Source organism: Canis lupus, chromosome X (assembly GCF_048164855.1).
Source record: "Canis lupus baileyi chromosome X, mCanLup2.hap1, whole genome shotgun sequence".
Classification (NCBI taxonomy): domain Eukaryota; kingdom Metazoa; phylum Chordata; class Mammalia; order Carnivora; family Canidae; genus Canis; species Canis lupus.
In genome coordinates, this window is record NC_132876.1 from 85,280,620 (window position 1) to 85,304,509 (window position 23,890).

Consider the following 23,890-nt stretch of genomic DNA (forward strand, 5'->3'; position numbering starts at 1 on the left):
CATTTTCCCTATTTCTTTCCCTTGCCTCTTCTTAATCTCCTTCTGGATACATATCAGGTTCTCCCTTCACCCTTTTTCTGATCTAAATTCCATGCAGGACAACACTCAGAAGCTAACCAAAAGACTCTAGGTTTTCTACTTAGGTTTAACCCCTACATCTTTGGCTACACATGTTTCTACAAATCCATGACTTCTCTACCCAAAGCCTGCCCAATGGAGTTATTCAGACCAGAGTGGAGAACTTCACATTTATTCTTGTTGCATTTCATTCCCTCCAACTCAGCTCAATCACCCCAACTTTTCAAGATCACATGTGATTCTGGGACGCTGGAGTGGCTCAGTCGTTGAGCAACTGCCTTTGGCTCAGGGCATGATCCTGGGGTCTTGGGATCGAGTCCCACAACAGGCTCCCTGCATGGAGCCTGCTTCTGAAGTTCCTTTATAATCTCAGAATAAACATTTATTACTGTTTGTGAGTCCTCATTTATTAGTAAAGGTTGTTTATTTATTATCAACAAGTGGTTTGAGCAGAATTTCATCCATGACCCAAACTTTCAGTCGTCCATCTCCTAGCTGGTCTCTGAATAATTTAGTGCTCTTCTGTTAAGGACAATGCCTTGCTCCAAATAACCTGACAGCAGGTAGAGGGAGAAATCTTAAGTAATAATGGAGAGGTTAGATAAAGAGCAAGGGTCAGGCAGCCCGGGTGGCTCAGCGGTTTAGTGCCGCCTTTAGCCCAAGGGCCTGACTCTGGAGACCTGGGATCGAGTCCCATGTTGAACTCCCTGCATGGAGCCTGTTTCTCCCTCTGCCTGTGTTTCTGCCTCTCTCTCTCTCTGTCTGTCTGTCATGAATAAATAAGTAAAATCTAAAAAAATTTTGAAAAAAAAGATAAAGAGCAAGGGTCTTGGTAAAGTTAGAAAGACTTCATTTTTGAAGACTCTGAAATGGAAAAACACTTTTCTGTTAATAAAACTTCTGCTCTGACTTCAAATATAAATTTTGGAGTTACTCTGAGCAGGAAAGTGGACAGGTGTGGTTTCTAGTTAAAGCCTGCTGTCCACATCTCCCTTTCCTGATCAGTGTGAAAGCAATGGGATTTAGCCTTTCATTTTCTGATTCCAAAAGCCACACAAAAAACAGGAGCATGAAAAATGAGAATAATTTTTGAGAAAATGAGAAATTCCATTTTCAATAGAAATTGCCCAGTTATTTTTTATTATGCTAATGTCTCTTTATTTTAGGGGTGTGGAGAAAATAATTGCCATAAGTTTATACTGGTGTAAGAAGTGACATTTTAAGATTTTGTTCCATCTAAACAAAAAGTACTGGATTCCTGTGGATCAGTTAGCTTAGTTATTCAGATTGTTTTCACCAAGCGGTAAGCCGATGGTGGTGATCTGTCAATCGGTTTAGAATAAAAAGAAGCCTCATACCTCACACCCTATACTTCATGTTGGCTTATCTATCAAGCGCACTGTATCACAGCAGGCGTTCCATAGAACAGACCTTTTTACAGATGGGAGAGTGGGAGAAACCCCTATAAGTTTTAATCTTTCTTCAAAAAAAAATCCTCAAACATGGGTGGGCTTTTGGGGGTGTTTTGTGGGTTTTTTTGGACACCATTTAACTTACTGTAGGTTGTCAGCAAATGCTTTTGAAATGATTTGTTATTGTGTTACAAAAAGGGTCACTTAGTAATGATCATTTCAAGCTAATTAAAAAGCCGTAGCATAGATGCTGACAATTTACTGTGCTGAGATAATCAGCCTCGGTTAGCACTGTTAATTTAGCAAATGCAGTTCTTTAGAAACACATTTTCTAAATAACAGTTTATAAAGATGACAGAGACGGAGAAATGACTATTGAATTCTAGAATCGCATTAGAAAAGAGACGAAGGAAAATTGGCCAAGACGAAATGATACAAGAGGCTAAGGACTATGTCCTATTCATCTCGTACCCTTCATGGCACCAAGATACCACCACACACAGGTCGGCCTTTGATGAATTTTTTGTGCATCACCAAAGTTTTATAATTCAAAGAATAGTTGCAAGTTATAGACTTTTGGAGCTAGAAGAGTTCTTATAATATAACAAAAAGAGTACCTGCTTTGAAATTAGATACAGCTCAAATCCTAACTTTACCATTTAGCAATTGTGACCTCAAGTGGGTCACTTACACAGTTTGTGCTTTAGTCTCTTCACCTGTAAAATGAGGGTGTTATTATGCAAGAATTAGGTGAGATAACATATATACATAGATTTGCACATTTGCTGGTTCAATAAATGTTATTTACTATTTCAGTATTATTATTTTTAAGCATAGATAGCTCAACGATTTGACAGATGGGAGGTAAAAATGGTAATGGTTAATGTTTATTGAATATCTGTTGCATGCTAGGCATTGTGCTAAGTGGTTTATGAGCCTTATTTTATCTATTTACATTTTTTTATAACAGCCAGTCAGGTAAATGAACCCATCAGGTAAATCAAGCCATTGATATTTACTCAGACTCTACTGATAAGGCAACTGAGGCTAATAGAAGGTAAGTAATTTGTCCAAACTCACACAGCTGGTGAGTGGCAGTCATCCAAGGTGTGTAGGAATAGGAGGCATTAATCTGAGTCCCAAGATTGAAGAGAGATGTTCAAGATCATCCTGCTGGAAAATAAAAATAAAAAATAAAAAATAAAGATCATCCTGCTGCATAAAGACAGAGCCAAGATTAGCTTTCAGAGCTCCTACTTATCTCTCTCTGAGCCTCTGTTTTTCCATTTGCCTAATGGGGATAATAATCCTATCACAAAGGATTAGGAAATAATATGGGAATGGGATATAGGCTAGAATTTATGAGGACATAATGATACCAAGAAAAGGAGATGAGACAAAATTAAAGACAAAGACTTTTGATTCAGAATTTGGCCCAGAGCCTCTCCTTCAGGCAGGCAGGAGGACTGCAAATAGCCCAAGAAGATAGAAGTTTATTTTTATTCATTCATTCATGCATGCATTTGTTCATTGACTCATTCATCCATCCAACTGTTATTTATTAACTACTTGTAATGTGCTCTCCTCATCTAAGTCTTGGTCAAAGAACCCATTCCTGATTTGGCTGGATGTTGCCAAGATTTAGGGAACTTCGTGGAGGCTAAGACACCTGTTAGCTGTTGGACCTCTGAGCCAGAAATAACAGATTCCTGCTCTTCCTGCCTGCATCTTTTGCATTCTTGACTGAATCCAAAGCAGTACTTTGGAACTGCTGGTCTACTTTCTATCAGCCTCATTATGCTTGGACTTTCTGAGGAACGATAGAGACAGGTCCGGAAAGAGAAAGCTGCTGATATAATGAAGGAGCAGAAGTCTCATTCAGCTAATATCAGACAGGGATATATGTCTATTCAACAGGGCCAATCACCCTGCCGTATTTGATGATTAGTCCACATTGTAAATTCATGCTAACAGCAAATGGCTTAGTGCAAACAAGGTCAAGTTACTTTGCTAGTGGACAGCTTTGGTTTTATAGTTCTCAGAGCATACTGACTCAATTTAAAACTGTTACAGACACTGTCACAGAAAAGGGTAATTTTTCAGTTAACACTAGCAGCTTGGTTTATTTGCCTCTTAAAAATTTTGTGACATTCCATGAAATTAATTTGAATTTACTACATGAGAAATAATATTACACATATTAATTTTTCATTGCCAAGACTTCTTTTCTGATAGTGATATATATGATTCTCTTTTAAGGGAAAGTACCAGATTGTTTCCTTAAAAATAATAAATCTATATTCCATCATTAATATCCTGAGAAAAGGTAAAATATATATTATTAAAATTAAATAGTAACCACAATTTTGGTTTCAACCTCAGATGTACATTGTCCAATATGGTAGGCTATTGACTACTTGATATGTGGTAGGTTCAAATGCACCACATTTCAAAAACCTAGCACAAGAAAAAGAATATAAAATTACTCAGTAATATTTTCATATTAACTATATGCTGAAATGACAATAATAAGTAGGTTGAATAAATACATTACTCAAGTTAAATTCCCCTGTTTCTTTTTACTTTCTAAAATGTGACTACAGGGATCCCTGGGTGGCGCAGCGGTTTGGCGCCTGCCTTTGGCCCCGGGGCGCGATCCTGGAGACCCAAGATCAAATCCCACGTCCGGCTCCCGGTGCATGGAGCCTGCTTCTCCCTCTGCCTGTGTCTCTGCCTCTCTCTCTCTCTCTCTCTGTGACTATCATAAATAAATAAATAAATAAATAAATAAATAAATAAATAAATAAATAAAATAAATGTGACTACACAAAATATTTAATTAATAACCTTCCAAAAAAGAAATCTCTGGGCCCAGATGGTTTTACCAGTGAATTCTACCAAACATTTAAGGAAGAAATGATACCAGTTCTCTACAACCCCTTCCTAAAAATAGAAGAGGAAACATTTTTAACATATTCTATGAGACCAGTATTATCCTAATATCAAAGCCAGATAAAGACATTACAAGAAAAATTACAGACCAGTATTTCTCATGAACATAGAAATAAATGTCCTCAACAAAATATTAAATGAAATCCAACTATATATATAAAGAATTGTATGCCACAATCAAGTGAGATTTATAACAGGTATGCAAGACTGGTTTAACATTCAAAACACAATTAATCTAATCTACATCAACAGTGTAAAGAAGAAAAAGCATATGATCATATGCTTGATGTAGAAAAAGCAGTTGACAAAATCCAATACTAATTCATGAAAAAAAATGTACAGCAAACTAGGAATAGAGGAAATATCCTTAATTAGATAAAGAACATCTACAAAAAGCTGACTGCTAAAAAAAAAAAAAAAAAAAAAAAAACTGACTGCTAACACCATACTTGTTAATGAGAAACTGGGCATTTTCTCCTAATACTGGGAACAAGGCAAGGGTGTCTTCTCTCACCTTTCCTCTGCAATATAGTTCTAATTAATTCAATCAGGTGAGAAAGGAAATAAAAGATATACAGACTAAAAAGGAAGAAATAAACTTCTCTATTCACAGATGACATGATCGGATATGCAGAAAATCTCAAAGAATCAACAAAAATCTCCTGGAATTAATAAATAAGTATAACAGAGATGCAATATACAAAAGTTAATTTCTTTCCTTATATGTCAGCAATGAACTGATAGAATTTGAAATGTAAAAAAATACCATTTATAATAGCACTTAAAAATTAAATACTTAAAAAAAATTAAATACTTAACGATAAATATAATACAGTATTACAGGACCTGTGTGCAAATAACTACAAAACATTGATGAAAAAATCAATGAAGATCTAAATAAATGGAGAAATCACTTGTGTTCATGGATTGGAAGACTCAATTATTAAGATGTGACTTTTTCCCAACTAGATCTATAGATTCAACACAGTCCTAATCAAAACCCCAGCAAGCTGTTTTGTGGATATCAACAAACTAATTCTAAAGCTTATATGGGAAGACAAAGGACCAAGAATAGCCAACATAATACTGAAGAAGAACAAAGTTGGAGAACTCACAGTACCCTACTTAAGACTTATTATTAAGTCGATAGTAATTAAGACAGAATGATATTGGCAAAAGAGTAGACACATAGATAAATGTAATAGAATAGAAAGCCTAGAAATAGATCCATGCAAAAATAGACAACTCCTCTTTGACAAAGGAACAAAGACAATTCGAAGAAGAAAGAATAGTCTTTTTTAATAAATGGTGCTAAATAAGTGGACATCCACATGTGAAAAAAAGAGCATAGGTATAGACTTTACACAAACAATAATTCAAAATGGATCAGAGATTCCAATCTAATATACAAAGTCATAAAATTTATTTTTTAAAAAGATTTTATTTATTTATTCATGAGAGACACAGAGAGGCATAGAGAGAGGCAGAGACAGGAGAAGCAGGCTCCATGCAAGGAGTCCAATGTGGGACTCTACCCCAGGACTCTGGGATCACAGCCTGAGCTGAAGGCAGACGCTCAACCACTGAGCCACCCAGGCGTCCCAAGTTATAAAATTTCTTAAAGAAAGCATAGGAGAGGGGTGCATGGCTGGCTCAGTCAGAAGAGCCTGTGACAATTGATCTTGTGGTAGTGAGTTTGAGCCCCACGTTGGGTGTGGTTATTACTTAAATTAGTAAAACTTTAAGAAGAAAGTTTATTATAATCTCAGATTTGTTGATGAATTTTTAAATATAACAATAAAGAAAAATTGCTTAGTTGGACTTTGTTAAAATTAAAATTTTATGTTCTGCAAATAACAATGCTAAAAGAATGAAAAGGTAAGCTACAGACTGGGGAAAATATTTGCAAAGCACATATCTGATAAAGAAGGTATATCCAAAATATACAAAGAACTCTTAAAATTTAACAATATGGGAAGAAACAACCCATTAACAAATGGGCAGAAGATCTGAACAGACACTTCATCCAGAAGCATATACATGTAGTAAATAAGCATATGAAAGGATGCCCAACATCATTTGCCATCAAGAAATTGCAAATTAAACAATAATGGGATACAACTGCATATCTATTAGAAAAGCTCAAATCAAAAAAACCCTGACAATACCAGTTGATGGTCAGGTTGCAAAAGCAGCAGGAACTTTCACTCATTGCTGGTGGGAAGGCAAAATGATACAGTCTCTTTGGAAGGCAGTTTGGCAGTTTTTTACAAAACTAAATCTAGTATTACCATATGATTAGTACTAAGTATTTACCCAACAAATTTGCAAATTTGCGTTACAAAAAAACTTGCAAGTGAATGCTTATAGCATCTCTATTTCATAATCACCAAAACTGGAGCAACTGTGTTTCAATAGGCGAATGCATAAACAAAACTGTAGCAGATTTATATAATGAAATATTATTCAGTGATAAAATGAATTATCAAGTCGCAAAAATTCATGGATAAATCTTAAATGCTAATTGTTAAGTAAAAGAAGCCAGTCTGAAAAGCCCACGTATTGTAGGATTCCAATTATATGATATTTTGGAAAAGGAAAAGCTATAAAGACAGTAAACAGATCAATGGTTGCTAAAGTTATAGGGTGTAGGGGAGAGGATTGTATAGGTGAAGCACAGCATATTATTTAGGTCAGTAAGTCTATTCTGTGTGATACAATAATGGTGAATATAAGTCATCAACCCCACAGAACTTTACAATATAAAGAGTGTAGACAAATTTTCAAAAATCGCTTAGAAAGTTAGGGGATTCCAGAGTGGAATGCATAATATGACAAAACAATGGAACTGTATTACAAATGTATGACACAATCTCACTAAAGGGAGTGGGGGAATAAGATGCTGTCCTAAGTAATTTTGGAAATAAGTGGAGTCCCTAAGGCTAAAGGCAAAAGAAACTGTGCATAAGCATTACTCTAGTTGATAAAGTTTTCCCCTCCCAGGGGTTTATGGGGTAATAATTCTGAAACCACTATACATACGTATATACCGGAATTAAGCCACTAAGTAAATGGATGGTGGATGGTGAGAGCCAAGCTTCTCACTGTAGGAGTAAGTGGTTACAGATAATTAAAGGGAAGAGGCTAGAATGGTCCATGTGGTAATGAATTAATGTTGGAGATACCAGTATAAACTCATGATCACCTCAATATAGATATAGATAATTACATAGAGAAATGTTCGTAGATATGTGTACATACATGGGTTTATATACACACATATAACATCTTGCTCTGTGAACTGAGATGGCCTGGAAGCAAGGGCAGCCCAAGAGTAATGAGTATACCTAGTACCCAGATCTCAATTTCTAATACTGTTCTCCAACAAAAGAAATCAAGCCCCCTTGGAAAAATGGCAGATTCTTTTTTTTTTTTTAAGATTTTATTTATTTATTCATGAGAGACAGAGACAGAGAGAGAGGAGCAGGCTCCATGCAGGGAGCCTGATGTGGGACTCAATCCCGGGACTCCAGGATCACATCCCGGGCCAAAGGCGGCGCTAAATCGCTGAGCCACCCAGGCTGCCCCAATTGGCAGATTCTTAAGAGTACAGTGTGGAGAGAGAATAAAAGAGTATCTTGGAGATCCCTGGGTGGCTCAGTGGTTTAGCACTTGCCTTCGGCTCAGGTTGTGATCCTGGAGTCCTGGAATTGAGTCCCACATTGGGCTCCCTGCATGGAGCCTGCTTCTCCCTCTGCCTGTGTCTCTGCGTCTCTCTCTCTCTCTCTCTCTGTGTGTGTGTGTGTGTATGTGTGTGTCTCATGAATAAAAAAATAAAATCTTAAAAAATAGAAAGAGTAGCTTTACAGTGAAGAAACGTGACAAACACTACCTCAGCCACATGATCAAGATTAACATCAACAGTGATCAACGTTGATAGTATGGACTCTTAATATGATGTGATGAGAAATGCACTGTGGATTTCCTGCCCAAACTCATGAACCCAGTTATTTAATGAGAAAAGCTTCAGAAAAATCCTAGTGGCCTTTGTGGGGGACAAGAGCATTGTTTAGCAACAGGGCAGTGAAAAAGCAAGGTTCCAGGACTGCATAATTACTTCATGACTTTGCACCACATTAAGGAAGCTTCTAGATTAGAACATTTGTGTTGCTGGTGGTGGAGGTCAGGATGGGAAAAGGTAAGAGAAGGAAAGTGGTGGGAGGCAAGAACTAAATTGAGTTTTGAAGACCTAGTCTTATAGGAACTTTATGTTGACTAAAGTCTGTTATAATACAGTCTTTAGGGGCGCCTGGATGGCTCAGTGGTTGAGCATCTGATGCCTTTGGCCCAGGTCATGATCCCAAGGTCCTGGGATCAAGTTCTGCATCAGGCTCCCCGCAGGGAGCCTGCTTCTCCCTCTGCCTATGTCTCTACCCTCTCTCTGTGTGTCTCTCCTAAATAAATAAATAAAATCTCTTAAAAAATAGTCTTCAATTTTCTTCTTTCACCCAGACTCCCTTTTATTTCATTTACCCATCATATGTAATTTTTTAAAAAACCACACATGAAGCTGACCACTTTCCTGTTCTATTTAATGTAGCTCACCCAAGATATCATCATTCAGGTGCCAAGATGGATTCATAGGGCACTTACTGGCCCTTCAAAACAATTAAGAAGCAGGCAGGTGGCCTCCATGGACCAACAAGTCAATACTTCTTTTCTTTTTGGGGTTGCTGAACTCCCAGCAGAAGCTATTAACAATGAATATTTTTGCATCTCATTGAGCTGTAAATTGTAAACGCCTCCCCAAATCCCTACTGCTCTCCCACATTTACCTCCTCTGAGCTCTATGTTTAAAAGATCCAACTAGTTAATGAGCTCTGTGTTCCTTTTACTTCCTAAGAGAACAACACAAACTCTGTGAACCTTATTAGTAACACTGTACTTGCTAGGAAAATAAAGCAGTGTAATTTTAATCCATAATCCATAGATAAGTATGTCTAAGATGCTTAGCATTATAGCAATTAGTACTTACTCAAGATCATGAAATCTTTCCAGCTCATCTATCCTTCTTTCCTTCCTTTCTTCTAAGAAATAAATGCTCTGGGAATAGATGGGATTAGCATACATTTTTTTTAGAAAAATAAACTTTTTATTTTGGAATGGTTTTAGACTTACAGAAATATTGCAAAGAGTCCAGACAGTTCCCATACCCCTCTAACCCAGTTTCCCTATTACTAATAATATCTAACATTAATATGATGTGTTTGTCACCATTAATGAATCAACACTGATAACAGTATCATTAACAAAAGTCTATACTCAATTCAGATTATTTTACCTTTTCACCAGTTTCCTTTTTCTGTTCCAAGGTTCATCCAGGACACTACATTACATTTAATTATTATGTCTCCTTAAACTTCTCTTGGCTATGACAATTTCTCAGACTTTCCTTGTTTTTGATGACCTTAATAGTTTTGAGGAGGACTGGTCAGATATTCTGTAAAATGTCTGTCAAATGGGATTTTTTTTTAAAAAAGATTTTATTTATTTATTCATGAGAGACAAACAGAGAGAGACAGAAACATAGGCAGAGGGAGAAGCAGGCTCCGCATGGGGAGCCCGATGAGGAACTCAATCCCAGGACCCCAGGATCGCAACCTGAGCCAAAGGCAGACTCTCAACCACGGAGGTGGTTGAGGACACAGAGGACACCACCCAGGTGTCCCTATTTACAACTTTTGATTAATTGGCTGCTTGCAAACAGCATTCTCAAATAAATATTTTTATTGTTTATGAAGAATAAAAAAAAGTATTCTCAGCTACAGGAATTTCAGCAGAGGGTGATTTTGCACCTTTTACCACCCAAGACCAATATTTTATATTTTCCAGAACACTTAACACAGTATTACTTGGTATTGAGTTACTTACATATTATTTAAAATTTAAAAATAAAATTACTTATTTTACTTTGATATGAATTATAGTTTTCACAGATACTGTTTAATACATCTTCATGCCTTCTGCATTACTTGTCCCAAGAATGGTAAAGTTTCTTTTTTTAAAGACTTTATTTATTCATTCATGAGAGACACAGAGAGGCAGGCAGAGACATAGGCAGAGGGAGAAGCAGGCTCCACTCAGGGAGCCCGACGTGGGACTCGATCCCGGGACTGTGGGATCATGCCCTGAGCTGCAGGCAGACGCTCAACCGCTGAGCCACCCAGGCATCCCAATGGTAAAGTTTCTGAACCCAGTGTGGGCTGTCAGAACATTTAAAAATAAATAAATACGATATTAGACTATACTTACGTTTAAAATTTACAGTGGAATAATAGGAATGCTTTAAGAGGCACATTCTTATTTTTAAATGCCCATAATTTAGGCTCATTTCGGTCTATGTTCTCCAAATGTGCTATTGAGCCTAAACAAAAATACAGTGTCGGACCCCTAAATAAGAAGAAAAGCAATCAATATGTCAGAACAATTTAAGTGATGTTTCAGCACAGCTGGGAGCTGATTGCAGAGGCCAAATATCAAGGTTTCAGAGGCCAGAAAGAAGCAAGATTAAGGATATAAAAAAGACTGCCCCCACTCTAAGTGGGAAGATCAGATAGGGAGAAAAGGACCTACTGTGCTAAATAGTCATTTCCAAAGATTACCTGTGTTGAGCATGGTGATGTGGATCATCCAGAAACAGAGGGTGAAGGTGGGGCGGGCCTGTCAGGAAGTGCTGAAGGGAAAGGCTAAGGCACTGGCACATCTGTGCAAGCAAGAAGGTGGTCGGCATGTACCAGATGGTAGAAAATGCCAGCATGGATGATGCCAGAAGGGACTCATCTTTACATGGGAAGGGAACGGATTGCAGGCATACCAAGGCTTTACAGGTCAGAAATGCCAGCGGTAGGAAAAGAAGTATCAGAGGGTGAAGCAAACACACATAAACAAACCAAATTACCTTCCATAAGGACACATCCAAGGCTTATGAGGGCTTGTGTGGCACAGGGGAGGAGTCAACCTGTAAAAATCTCCATGACAGCCTTTGTGCCTCAGCTTCCTCATCTCTACAACAGGGATCATAAAACTACATGTATCTCTTAGAGTTATAAACATGATCACAATGAGGTAATCTGTGAGGAACACTCAGAGGAGAGCCTGGCACATAGTAAATGCTACATGCATTTGCTATTATCATTCTGCCACTAACCCTCATTTAATTATAATATGATCCTTCTTTAAGGAAAAGAAAAAAGTTGTAAGTAATTTCCTGTTTTGACAGCAGGAAGGGTTTTTAACAAGGGAAGGAGAAGAAATGAGCAGAAATGTATATATTGAATATTGGGAGTTATTGAGAAGGAGGTAAGTGCATCACCAAGAGAGAAAAAAGGGAGGAGAAAATGTGCTCATGTTTTGCAGTGTTACCCAGGGGTTTCCTGAGCCTGCTAAATCACTGAAGCAACTACCCTTTACCGAAATTCTTGCTGTGTGCTATGTATTTTGTCATATTTTCAAAAACTTAGCAACCTCTATATTGCAGATGGGAATGTCAGGGTCCAAAGAGGTTAAGTAACCTGTCCAGGGACACTAAGGTAGCAGGTGGCAGAACTGAGATTAGATCTTAAATCCAGCTCAATCCCCAAACCTCTCTTCTTTCTTTCTTTCTTTCTTTCTTTCTTTCTTTCTTTCTTTCTTTCTTTCTTTCTTTCAACCTCCTCTCTTTCCTATTCAGAACTACCTGTGTGCACTGTATGGCAGCACACCCAAGCTGTGGAGGAGGGGATTTTGGTGACATGTGGCTGTGAATTTGTGCATATATTCTCTGATTTACAAACATGAATTTTTATTGCAAAATAACATTTGTGGGACACCTAGGTGGCTCAGCAGTTGAGCCTCTGCCTTTGGCTCAGGGTGTGATCCCCAAGTCCCAGGATCGAGTCCCGCATCAGGCTTCCTGTGTGGAGCCTGCTTCTCCCTCTGCCTATGTCTCTGCCTCTCTCTGTGTTTATCATGAATAAATAAATTAAATAAAAGAAAAAGAAAAATAACATTCGTGTTATAAAAGTAATGCATGTTTGATATTTAAAAATCAAGAACATTCAAAGAAACAGAAAACAAGGAAATATAAACCCTTCCATAAATCCTTCTACCTTGAGCCAGCCACTGTTCGCATTGTCATATCTATTCTTTAGCCTATAGGTATACAAAAATCAAAGGGCATAGGCATTTTTAAGGCTTGATCTGTGGACTGCTATATTGCCAGAAAAATGGTTTTATCATAGTATGTTATATTCAAATGAAACGTCATTATTGGGAATTTGTTCATTGAAGTATCACTGGATTATAGTCAAGCTCCTGCAAGATCTCTGAATTCCATCTGCAGAAAGTCATAAGGCCTTATCATACAATTTTTTTTTGCTTAAATAACAACTAGAGTTTATAATGAAGGAAAGGACCCACTTTATGTTAGTGACAATAATACTAAATATGCATAGTACTATATTTATCAAGAAATACCAAAAACTTATGGTGAAGAATAATTTAAATCACTTTTAAAGTACACAAAAGACACAATTGGAAAAACAACCCTTATTCTTGGGTGCGAAGACTCAATTTGCAAAAGATGTAAATTCTTTCTAAGTTTATTCATAAATTCAATGTGATAGCAATATGAATTGCAGATTTTATTTACTTTTTAAACTGTGGTGATGTGGATAGGAATAAAACAAGGTCACTATGAAGCTCATATGGAAACATAAAAAAGAACAACCAGGAAAATTTAGAAAAGGAGGCAAAGTAGGGAAGACCATCTCTACCCATCATAAAAACATTTCATAGGACCTCAATAATATGATATTAGTGTATAAATGCTAAGGCAGACAAATGGAACAGAAGAGAAAATACAGAAGTAGACTAAAATACACATAATAATTTAATATATGATATAGATAGACTCTCGGATCAAAGCTAAAATATAGATATTTGATAAATTGGTTTGGGAAAGCTAGGTAACTCTCTGGAAAACAATAGATTTGGAGCTATAGCTCACACCATCCACTAGCATAAATTCCAAATAGATCAAAGATATAAATAAAACCCTATAAGTGTTAAATCAAAAATGGAGAAATTATTTGATAGCCTCAGATTTGGAAGGGTTCTTTTAAATTTCAAAATCCTAAAACTATAACATTAAAAATGTATAAACTTGGGGCATGCATGTAGCTCAGTCGGTTAAGTGTCTGGCCTTCGGCTCAGGTCATGATCTCAAGGTCCTGGGATTGAACCCTGCACTGGGCTCCCCACTCAGTAGGGAACCTGCTTCTCCCTGTCCCTATCCCTCTGCCGCTCATGCTTGCTTGCTCGCTCTCTCAAATAAATAATAAAATCTTTAAAGAAATTTATTAACTTGACTACCTAAAAGTAAATTTCTGGTTTAAAAAATCATCAAGTCAAAAGACATATGAAAAAACTAAGAAAAAGATTCAATTTATGACACAAAGTGTTAACTCTTCATTTTAATTCTTCATGTTAATCCCTAAAACAATCCCTACTCCACCAAGGATCAGGTATATAAGGCAAATATAGAAGCGGCAAAACAAATTTTTTTTTGGCTATTTTAGAAGGCAAAATAACATATGGTTAAGCAATCATTTGGCAGACAAACCCAGTATTTCATCCAAATAAAGAACTCATATTAACCAAACCAACAACTTTGAAGACCACTTTAACAGGGACACAAAATAGCCTCACTCTTTCTATAAACATTAAATATTTCAATTCTAAATAACTCTGTTTTTACTGTGGTTGTGGCTTTCCTTTATTCTGGCTCTCTCACCTAGAATTATGGTGAACATGAAAGCTCTTCGGACATACTCAGAACTTGGCTAAAATTCTAGGCTGCAATTTATTCTTGTGGACAGAGCCTGAAGCTGACTGTACCTCCCCATTTCACTGCCATAAAGCCCTTTTCTGTACCTCAAACAGCCTTGGACATTCCAGAGTGACCTGTGTGGGCTTGGAGCTAGGTTTAGACTGGTCTATGGGCAGTAACAGCCACAGCCTCCCCAGGGGACCCCTGGCCTTCACACTGCTGCAGCCTGGTTAAGTTTTCCCAAATCACTTGGAAAAGGGTCATGAAGCAGGAATGCTTAACTGGTCCCAAGTGGTAAAGGACCACAGGTTTCAGGCTATTATCTGAAAAACCTTACCACAGCTAGGATTATAAGTCAATTCAGCTGCCAATTGAGGGAAATTTCATTAACTTGTGTCTACCAGAATATGTACATATTATTTGACTTATGATTTGCTTTGCTTTTCAGTACATTTAAATTCATTTGCCAGAGAATGTAAAGCTCTTGTCTAAATATATTTTGATTAAATTTATAGTTAAATTGACACTAATTCAACAAGCATTAGAGGTTTTATTTTTGGAGATATACTCTGTCTATGAAAGTAGCCTTTAGTTGACAAGAAGGAAGGAAGGAAGGAAGGAAGGAAGGAAGGAAGGAAGGAAGGAAGGAAGAAAGGAGAGAGTGAGAGAGAAAGAGAGAAAGGAAGAGAAAAAGAAAAGGAAAAAATGAAAACAGAGGAAACATGCAACCAAGTGATGTATTCAGCACAAAGAGAAGATTTTCCCAATAAATTATCACAGTAAACTTGCTTCTGCCTCAGGCTAAATTTATTGATCAAAACTTTGGTTTGTCACTATTGGTTAAAATCAAATACAATTGTGTTGTTGCTTCCAGACTAAGCTGAAATGGATACTCCAAGTACTACTGCTCAGTCTTGTGAGCTATAGGTAGGAGTGACTGCTGGGACATAGTGCCGAAGAAGGTTGTCCTTCTGGGCATCTGGGGACATTAAGTTTTCTACCTAAAGACGTATCTAAGAATTCATTCATGTTTACCCTAATGATGATTTTTTTTTTTAGAAATAGAGAGGGGCAGAGAAAGAATCTTAAGCAGGCTTCATGCACATCATGGAGCCCAACGCAGGGCTTGCTTTCATAACCCTGAGATCACAACTTGAGCTGAAATCAAAAGTTGGAGATTTAACCAACTGAGCCACCTAGGTGCCCCTGATGATTTAAAAAAAAGACGTTTTTTTAGAGAGACAGCAGGGAGGAAAGGGGCAGAAGGAGAGGAAGAGAGAGAATCCCAAGCAGACTCCATGCCAAGTGTGTAGAACCATGTGGGGCTTGACTACAGGACCTTGAGATCACGACCTAAGCTGAAATCAAGAGTCAGACACCAAACCAACTGAGTCACCTAGGCACCCCCCCAACTGATGGTTTTTAATATATATATATATATATATATATATATATATATATATATGTTTTTAAAGATTTATTTATTTATTCATGAGAGACACACAAAGGTAGAGACATAGGCAGAGGGAGAAGCAGGCTCCTCAAGGGAGCCTGATGTGGGACTTGATCCCAGTAACCTGGGATCACGCCCTGAGTGAAAGGCAGATGCTCAACTGCTGAGCCACCCAGGTGTCCCAGATGTATTTTATCTTATTTTAAAAATATTTTATGTATTTATTCATGAAAGACACAGAGAGGCCAAGATACAGACAGAGGAAGAAGCAGGCTCCCTACAGGGAGCTCAATATGGGACTTAATCCCAGAACCCCAGGATTATGCCCTGAGCCAAAGGCAGATGCTCAACCACTGAGCCATCCAGGTGCCCCTAATAAATGTATTTTAAAAGATACAATTGATAGGGACAGAACAGGTAGGTGGCAAAATAGAACCTTGGTAATTTCAATCTCCTGGACTGCTCCCTTTCCTCCTTGGGAGTTTCCAGAGTTCTCGTGCCATTCCCCCATCACTGGCATTCTTCTCCTCAATCATTACATGAGATTATTTGCTTCAAGAATGTGAAGATGCAAATGATGAAGCATGAAATAGATTGTTTGATCCCCAGGAAACTACATTTCATGTAGGATTACAGTCTATAAGTAGACAAATAAAACTGGGTCAACTCCTTAGGAAAAGAGCCATTTTGATCAAGAGACCTGAAATCCCAACTTATAGTTGACTGAATTCACTTACTTATTTTTAGAATCATTCATTCATTTGATAAATATATACAAAGCATAAACAATGTATCAGGCATTGTAGTATGTTCTGAGATTCAAAGACAAACCAGTAGGCAAAGCCTTCTTAGATATGACATAATATGAAATAATGGCTGAAAACATCCCAAGTTTGGCAAAAGACACAAAGAAGTGGGCTAATCCCAAAGAAATCTGTGCCTTGACACATTATAATTACATGTTCAAAACCTAAAGACAAAGAAAAAAAGTCCTGAAAGAAGCCAGAGAAAAATGACACATTACCTGTATAGAAACATCAATTCAAATGACATGGAAGCCAGAAAGTACTGCTAAAAGAAAAAAACTGTCAACCATGAATTCTACATCTGGCAAAATGATCCTTCGGGAATGAAGGGAAAACAAAATCTCAGATTTTAAAAAAACTAAAAGAATTTGTTGCTAGAAGCCCTATCCTTAAAGATTGAATGAAAGAACATTAAAAAAGAGGAAATAATAAAAACCTTAGAGCATTAGGAAAAACAGAAGAGTAAGAATATGGGTGATACAGTAGAGTATGATTTCCTTCATGAGTTTTATAAATCATGTTTGATGATTAAAATAAAACTGATAGCACCAGATGATACTCAAGACAAGGATATATTTAAAAGTAGTGAAGGTAAGGGGATCTAAATCTAAGTGAGGTTTTGATACTTCACTCAAAGTGGTAAAATGGTAATATGAGTGCACTATTACAAGTCATATGTGTATATTGTAATACTCAGAGCAATCACTACGAACACTATAAAGAGAGCTACACCCAAAACATCATAAATAAATCAAGATGGATTCTTAAAAATTATTCAGTAACCCACATATAAAAAAACAAAACAGTGCAGCCCCGGGTGACTCAGCGGTTTAGCGCTGTCTTCAGCCCAGGGTGTGATCTTGGAGACCCGGGATCGAGTCCCACATCAGGCTCCCTGCATGGAGCCTGCTTCTTGCTCTGCCTGTGTCTCTGCCTCTCTCTCTCTCTCTCTCTCTCTCTCTGTGTGTGTGTGTGTGTCTCATGAATAAATAAATAAAATCTTTTAAAAAAAAGCAAAACAAATAAGTAGAGAAAAAACCCCAGTGGAAACAAATAGAAAACAAATAACAAAATGGCAAACTTAATTAAGCACTAACATGTAAATGATTACCTTACATATAAATTGTAGAAATACACCAATCAAAGAACAGAGATTGAGGGGATTAAAAAGAATAGAATGTAGGCAGTAATTTCTTTCACAGTGGGCATGGAAATATTTTTCTAGGTATGTCTTCGCTGGCAAAGGAAACAAAAGCAAAATTAAACTGTTAGGACTACACCAAAATAAAAAGCTTCTGCATGGTGAATGAAACCATCCATGAAGCAAAAAGACAACCTACTGAATGAGGGAAGATATTTGTGAATAATATATCTGATAAGGAGTTAATATCCAAAATATATAAAGAACTTCTACAATGCAACACAAAAAGAAGCAAATAATCCAACTAAAAATGGGAAGAGGACATGCAGATGGCCAACAGACACTTGAAAAGATGCTCAACATCGCTAATCATCAGGGAAATGCAAATTGAAATCACAATGAGTTATCACTTTACATCTGTCAGAATGGCAAAAGTTAAAAACACAAGAAATACAAGTGTTGGCATGGATGTGGAAAAAAAGGGACCTTTGTATATGGTTGGTGGGAATGCAGATTGGTGCAGCTTCTGTGGAAAACAGTATGGAGGTTTCTCAAAAAATTAAGAATAGAACTACCATATAATCCATTAATTCTGCTACTGGGTATTTACCCAAATAAAAGGAAAACACTAAATTGAAAAGATACATGTATCTGTATGTTTACTGCAACATTATTTACAATAAAGAAGGTAAGGAAGTAACCCAAGTGTCCATCAATAGATAAATGGATAAAGATACACATATATTACTCAACCATAAAAAAGAATGAAATCTTGCAGTTTACAACAACATGAATGGACCTAGAGGGAATAATGCTGAGTGAAATAAATCAGTCAGAGAAAGACAAATATCATGATTCCACTCATATGTCAAATTTAAGAAACTAAACAAATGAACAAAGAGAAAAAGAGACAAACAAAAAACCAGCCTCTTAAATACAGACAACAAACTGGTGGTTGCCAGAGGGGAAGTGGGTAGGGGAATGGATAAAATAGATAAAGGGGATGAAGAGTACACTTATCTTGATGAGCACTGAGAAATGTATAGAAGTATTGAATCATTATATTGTACAACTGAAACTAATATAACATTGTCTGTTAATTATTCTTGAATAAAAAAAAGGAATTGACATAGAGGCAATTAAAAAGAAACACAGCCATGGGATCCCTGGGTGGCGCAGCGGTTTGGCGCCTGCCTTTGGCCCAGGGCGCGATCCTGGAGACCCGGGATCGAATCCCACATCGGGCTCCCTGCATGGAGCCTGCTTCTCCCTCTGCCTGTGTCTCTGCCCCTCTCTCTCTCTCTCTCTCTCTCTCTCTCTATGTGTGACTATCATAAATAAATTAAAAAAATTTAAAAAAAGAAAAAAAAAAGAAACACAGCCTAACTAAATGCTGTTTTCAAGAAATTCACTTCAAATTCAGTGACACAGGTAGGTTGAATGTAAAAGAATACAAAAAAGGTAAATCATGCAATCATTAGTATGAGAAAACAGGAGGAGCTATATGAATATCTGATAAACTGACTTCAGATCAAATAAAAATTATTAGACATAGGGGTACTTGGCTGGCTCAAAAGACAATTGTGTCCTTCGGGAACAAATAAATAAAAAATCTTTAAAAAATTACTAGAGACCGCAGCCCGGGTGGCTGAGTGGTTTAGCGCCGCCTTCAGCCCAGGGTGTGATCCTGGAGATCCAGGATCGAGTCCCACGTCAGGCTCCCTGCATGGCGCCTGCTTCTCCCTCTGCCTGTGTCTGTGCGCCTCTCTCTCTCTGTCTCAAGAATAAATAAAGTCTTTAAAAAAAATTACTAGAGACAAAAAGTGAAATTACCTAATAATGAAAGGATCAATCGACCAGGAAGATAACAAATTTTTTTTCTTTAAGATTTTATTTATTTATTCATGAGAGACATTGAGAGAGGCAGAGACACAGGCAGAGGGAGAAGCAGACTCCCTGTGAGGGGCCCAACATGGAACTTGATCATGCCCTGAGCCGAAGGCAGATGCTTAACCACTGAGCCACCCAGGCGTCCCAAAGATAACAAATCTAAATGTGCATGCACCCAACAAAAAGAGTTTCAAAATATATAAAGCAATAAATGATAGAGATTAAAGAAATAGACAAATCCACAATTATAATTGGAGATTTCAGCACCCCATCTCAATAACTGATAGAACAGCTACACAGAAAATCATCAGATATAAAAGAACTCAGCAACCCTATCAATCAACAGAATCTAGTGGACATTTATAGAATGCACCATCCAACAACAGTAGAAAATACAGTCTTTTTAAGTGCCTGTGGAGTATATACCAAAAATAGGCCACATTCTGGGTTATAAAACAAACATCAACAAATTTAAAGGAATTGAAATCACTTGGACTGTTTTTTCTGACCATGATGGAATTAAACTAGAATTAACAGAAAGATAAATGTCTCCAAACACTTAGAAATTAAATAACACACTTCTAAATAATCTGTGGACCAAAGTCACAAGGGAAATTGGAATATATATTGAACTGAATGAAAATAAAAATACAACAAGACAAAATTTGTGGGGTATACTTAAAGCAGTGGAAAGGGAAATTTATAGCACTAAATGCTTGCATTAGAAAATAAGGAAAATCTTAAACCAATAATCTAAGCTCCCATCTCAAGAACCTAGAAAAAGAACAGGAAAATAATCCCAAAGCAAGCAGAGGGAAGGAAATAATAAATATAAGAAGAGAAATCAATAAGATTGAGAATAGTAGAGAAAGCAACAAAGAACTCCTATTTTGAAAAAAATCAGTAAAATTGACAAACATCTAGCAAGACTCACAAAGTAAAAAAGAATGAAGACACCTATTATTAATTTCAGGAATAAAACAAAGGATATAGTTATAGACCCTATAGACATCAAAGGGATAATATGAAAATATTATGAACTTTACAAGCATAAATTTGATAATTAAATGAAATAGATCAATCTCACAAAAATCACAAACTATCACAACTAACCTGTATGGAAAAAAATTTGAATACCCCTATAACTATCTGGGAAATTGGATCTGTAATATTAAAATTCCCATAAATAAATGTTCAAGCCCAGATGCTTTCAATGGAGAATTCTACCAAATATTTAAAAAATTAACATCAATTCTACATAGTTTCTTCTAAAAACTAAAAGAGAAGGAAACAACCAATTCATTTTATGTAGCTAGTATTACCATGATATCAAAACCAGAAAATGACTTAAAAAATAAAACTACAGACAAATACCTCTCATAAATATACATATAAAAATCCTCAACATAATATTAGCAAATAGAATTCAGCAATATATAAAAAGAACTACATCAGTACAAAGTAGGGTTTGTTTCAGGTATGTCAGGCCAGTTCAAATATCAAGGTAATCATTGCAATCTGCCATATCCACAAGATGCAGAAGAAAAATATGATCATATCCATTATGCAAAAAAAATGTTTGAAAAAATTCACCACACATTAACAATAAAAAATTCTTAGAAAAATATTAATACAGGGACCTTCCTCAATTTAGTAAAAAGCAAGTTCAAAAACATTTTACTTAATGGGGAAAGATTGAATGCATTTCTCTTAAGATCTGAAACAAGATGAGGATATCTGCTCACACCACTGTTATTTAATATACTGCTGGAGGTTTTAGCTAATTCAATAAGGCAAGAAAAGGAGTAAAAGTCATACAAATCATAAAGGTAGAAAGAAAACAGTTCCTACTTGCAAATTCCATGATCCATGTAGAAAATCTCAAAAAATCTAAAAAAAAAGCAAAAGTCTTAGAACTAATAAGTCAGTAAGATTGCAGAACATAAAATAATATAATAATATACCTTTATATGCTACCAGTAAAGATATGAAGATCAGAATTAAAAATATAATACCATGTACCATTGCTCCAAAGAAGATTAAATATTTATCTATTTTGACAAGCTTTAGATTTTATTTATAATTTATACTTGAATGAGACCCATTTCCTCAAGTCTAGCTTAATGCTCCTTAGCTATAAATGATTACTTCATGTCCTTGGCCTGGAGGTCAGGAGAAACCAGTAAAAAAGACCCACAAAGGTGATTATTTTGCCCTCAATGCACAAGAGATCTTTTTGCTTGAAAGAAAGACCCCAAGGCCTCCATTGCACTTTTATTTGAATGTAGTATTTGGGACAACTGTGCCAAAGGGCTGATATTTCCCAATTTAAGCTGAGGTCATAAAAAAACAAGCAACAAAGCAATATTTGGAATTTCAGTTTCTCATCATCATCATCAAGACTCACTGTCTCCCATCATCAATATTTATTGAGCATTTACAGTGCACTAGGCACAATAGAACTTATAGAAAACATTGTCCCTCTCTTGAGGAGCTTACATTTTGAAAGAAAAAAATACACCTCTTTAAAAATGGTATTTTCGTTTAGTACTTTCTGCAACATACTGAGGAAATAGTGTGTAGTATGGGCTTTGGGTATAACTTAGGCCCATCATTGTTTAAAGAGAGGAATAAGACAGATTTTATTTTTTTTAATTTTTTAAAATTTTTATTTATTTATGATAGTCACAGAGAGAGAGAGAGAGAGAGAGAGAGAGAGAGAGAGGCAGAGGGAGAAACAGGCTCCATGCACCGGGAGCCCGATGTGGGATTCGATCCCGGGTCTCCAGGATCGCGCCCTGGGCCAAAGGCAGGCACCAAACCACTGCGCCACCCAGGGATCCCTAAGACAGATTTTAAAGGCAGACAATGACAGACCATTCAGGATAGGTAGGGTTCACAAGGAGATAAACCCAATCTCATCAATTAAGGAGAGATTTGCTGCAGTAAATAAGATGAGGGAAATAGTTTGGAGGATGCAAGCAAAGGAAGCAAGGTTTTCTTAGACATTGAGTGGATCCAGAAAGATCATGTGGCCTTTTCTCCAAGTAGACGGTGGCCAAGTAGGAATGGTTGGTGATAAGACAGAAGGCTAGGGACACCTGGGTGGCTCAGCCGTTTAACGCCTGCCTTTGGCCCAGGGCGTGATCCTGGAGTCCTGGGATTGAGTCCCATGTCATGCTCCCGGTATGGAGCCTGCTTCTCCCTCTGCCTATGTCTCTGCCTCTTTCTCTCTCTCTCTGTCTCTCATTAATAAATAAATAAAATCTTAAAAAAAAGAAGGCTAAAAAAGGTAATCCTGTGCATCTGACAAACAGAAAAAATAAAGGATCAAAGTTGAAGGCAAGTTGAAGGCAGGCTATCAAGAAATTCTTTTTTTTTTTAATTTTTTATTGGTGTTCAATTTACTAACATACAGAATAACACCCAGTGCCCGTCACCCATTCACTCCCACCCCCCGCCCTCCTCCCCTTCCACCACCCCTAGTTCGTTTCCCAGAGTTAGGAGTCTTTACGTTCTGTCTCCCTTTCTGATATTTCCCACACATTTCTTCTCCCTTCCCTTATATTCCCTTTCACTATTATTTATATTCCCCAAATGAATGAGAACATATAATGTTTGTCCTTCTCCGACTGACTTACTTCACTCAGCATAATACCCTCCAGTTCCATCCACGTTGAAGCAAATGGTGGGTATTTGTCATTTCTAATAGCTGAGTAATATTCCATTGTATACATAAACCACATCTTCTTTATCCATTCATCTTTTGTTGGACACCGAGGCTCCTTCCACAGTTTGGCTATCGTGGCCATTGCTGCTATAAACATCGGGGTGCAGGTGTCCCGACGTTTCACTGCATCTGTATCTTTGGGGTAAATCCCCAATAGTGCAATTGCTGGGTCGTAGGGCAGGTCTATTTTTAACTCTTTGAGGAACCTCCACACAGTTTTCCAGAGTGGCTGCACCAGTTCACATTCCCACCAACAGTGTAAGAGGGTTCCCTTTTCTCCGCATCCCCTCCAACATTTGTTGTTTCCTGCCTTGTTAATTTGCCCCATTCTCACCGGTGTGAGGTGGTATCTCATTGTGGTTTTGATTTGTATTTCCCTGATGGCAAGTGATGCAGAGCATTTTCTCATATGCATGTTGGCCATGTCTATGTCTTCCTCTGTGAGATTTCTCTTCATGTCTTTTGCCCATTTCAGGATTGGATTGTTTGTTTCTTTGCTGTTGAGTTTAATAAGTTCTTTATAGATCTTGGAAACTAGCCCTTTATCTGATATGTCATTT

General features: G+C 37.0%; 1 long non-coding RNA gene across 1 annotated transcript in view; it reads right to left on the minus strand.

The window, feature by feature from the left end:
* Positions 1–23,890, minus strand: part of LOC140628790 (uncharacterized) — a 303,795-nt gene that overhangs the window by 138,731 nt on the left and 141,174 nt on the right. The window contains exon 2 of the long non-coding RNA XR_012026754.1: positions 2,571–2,663. This is a non-coding gene — a long non-coding RNA (uncharacterized lncRNA). The remainder of the gene's footprint in view (positions 1–2,570; positions 2,664–23,890) is intronic.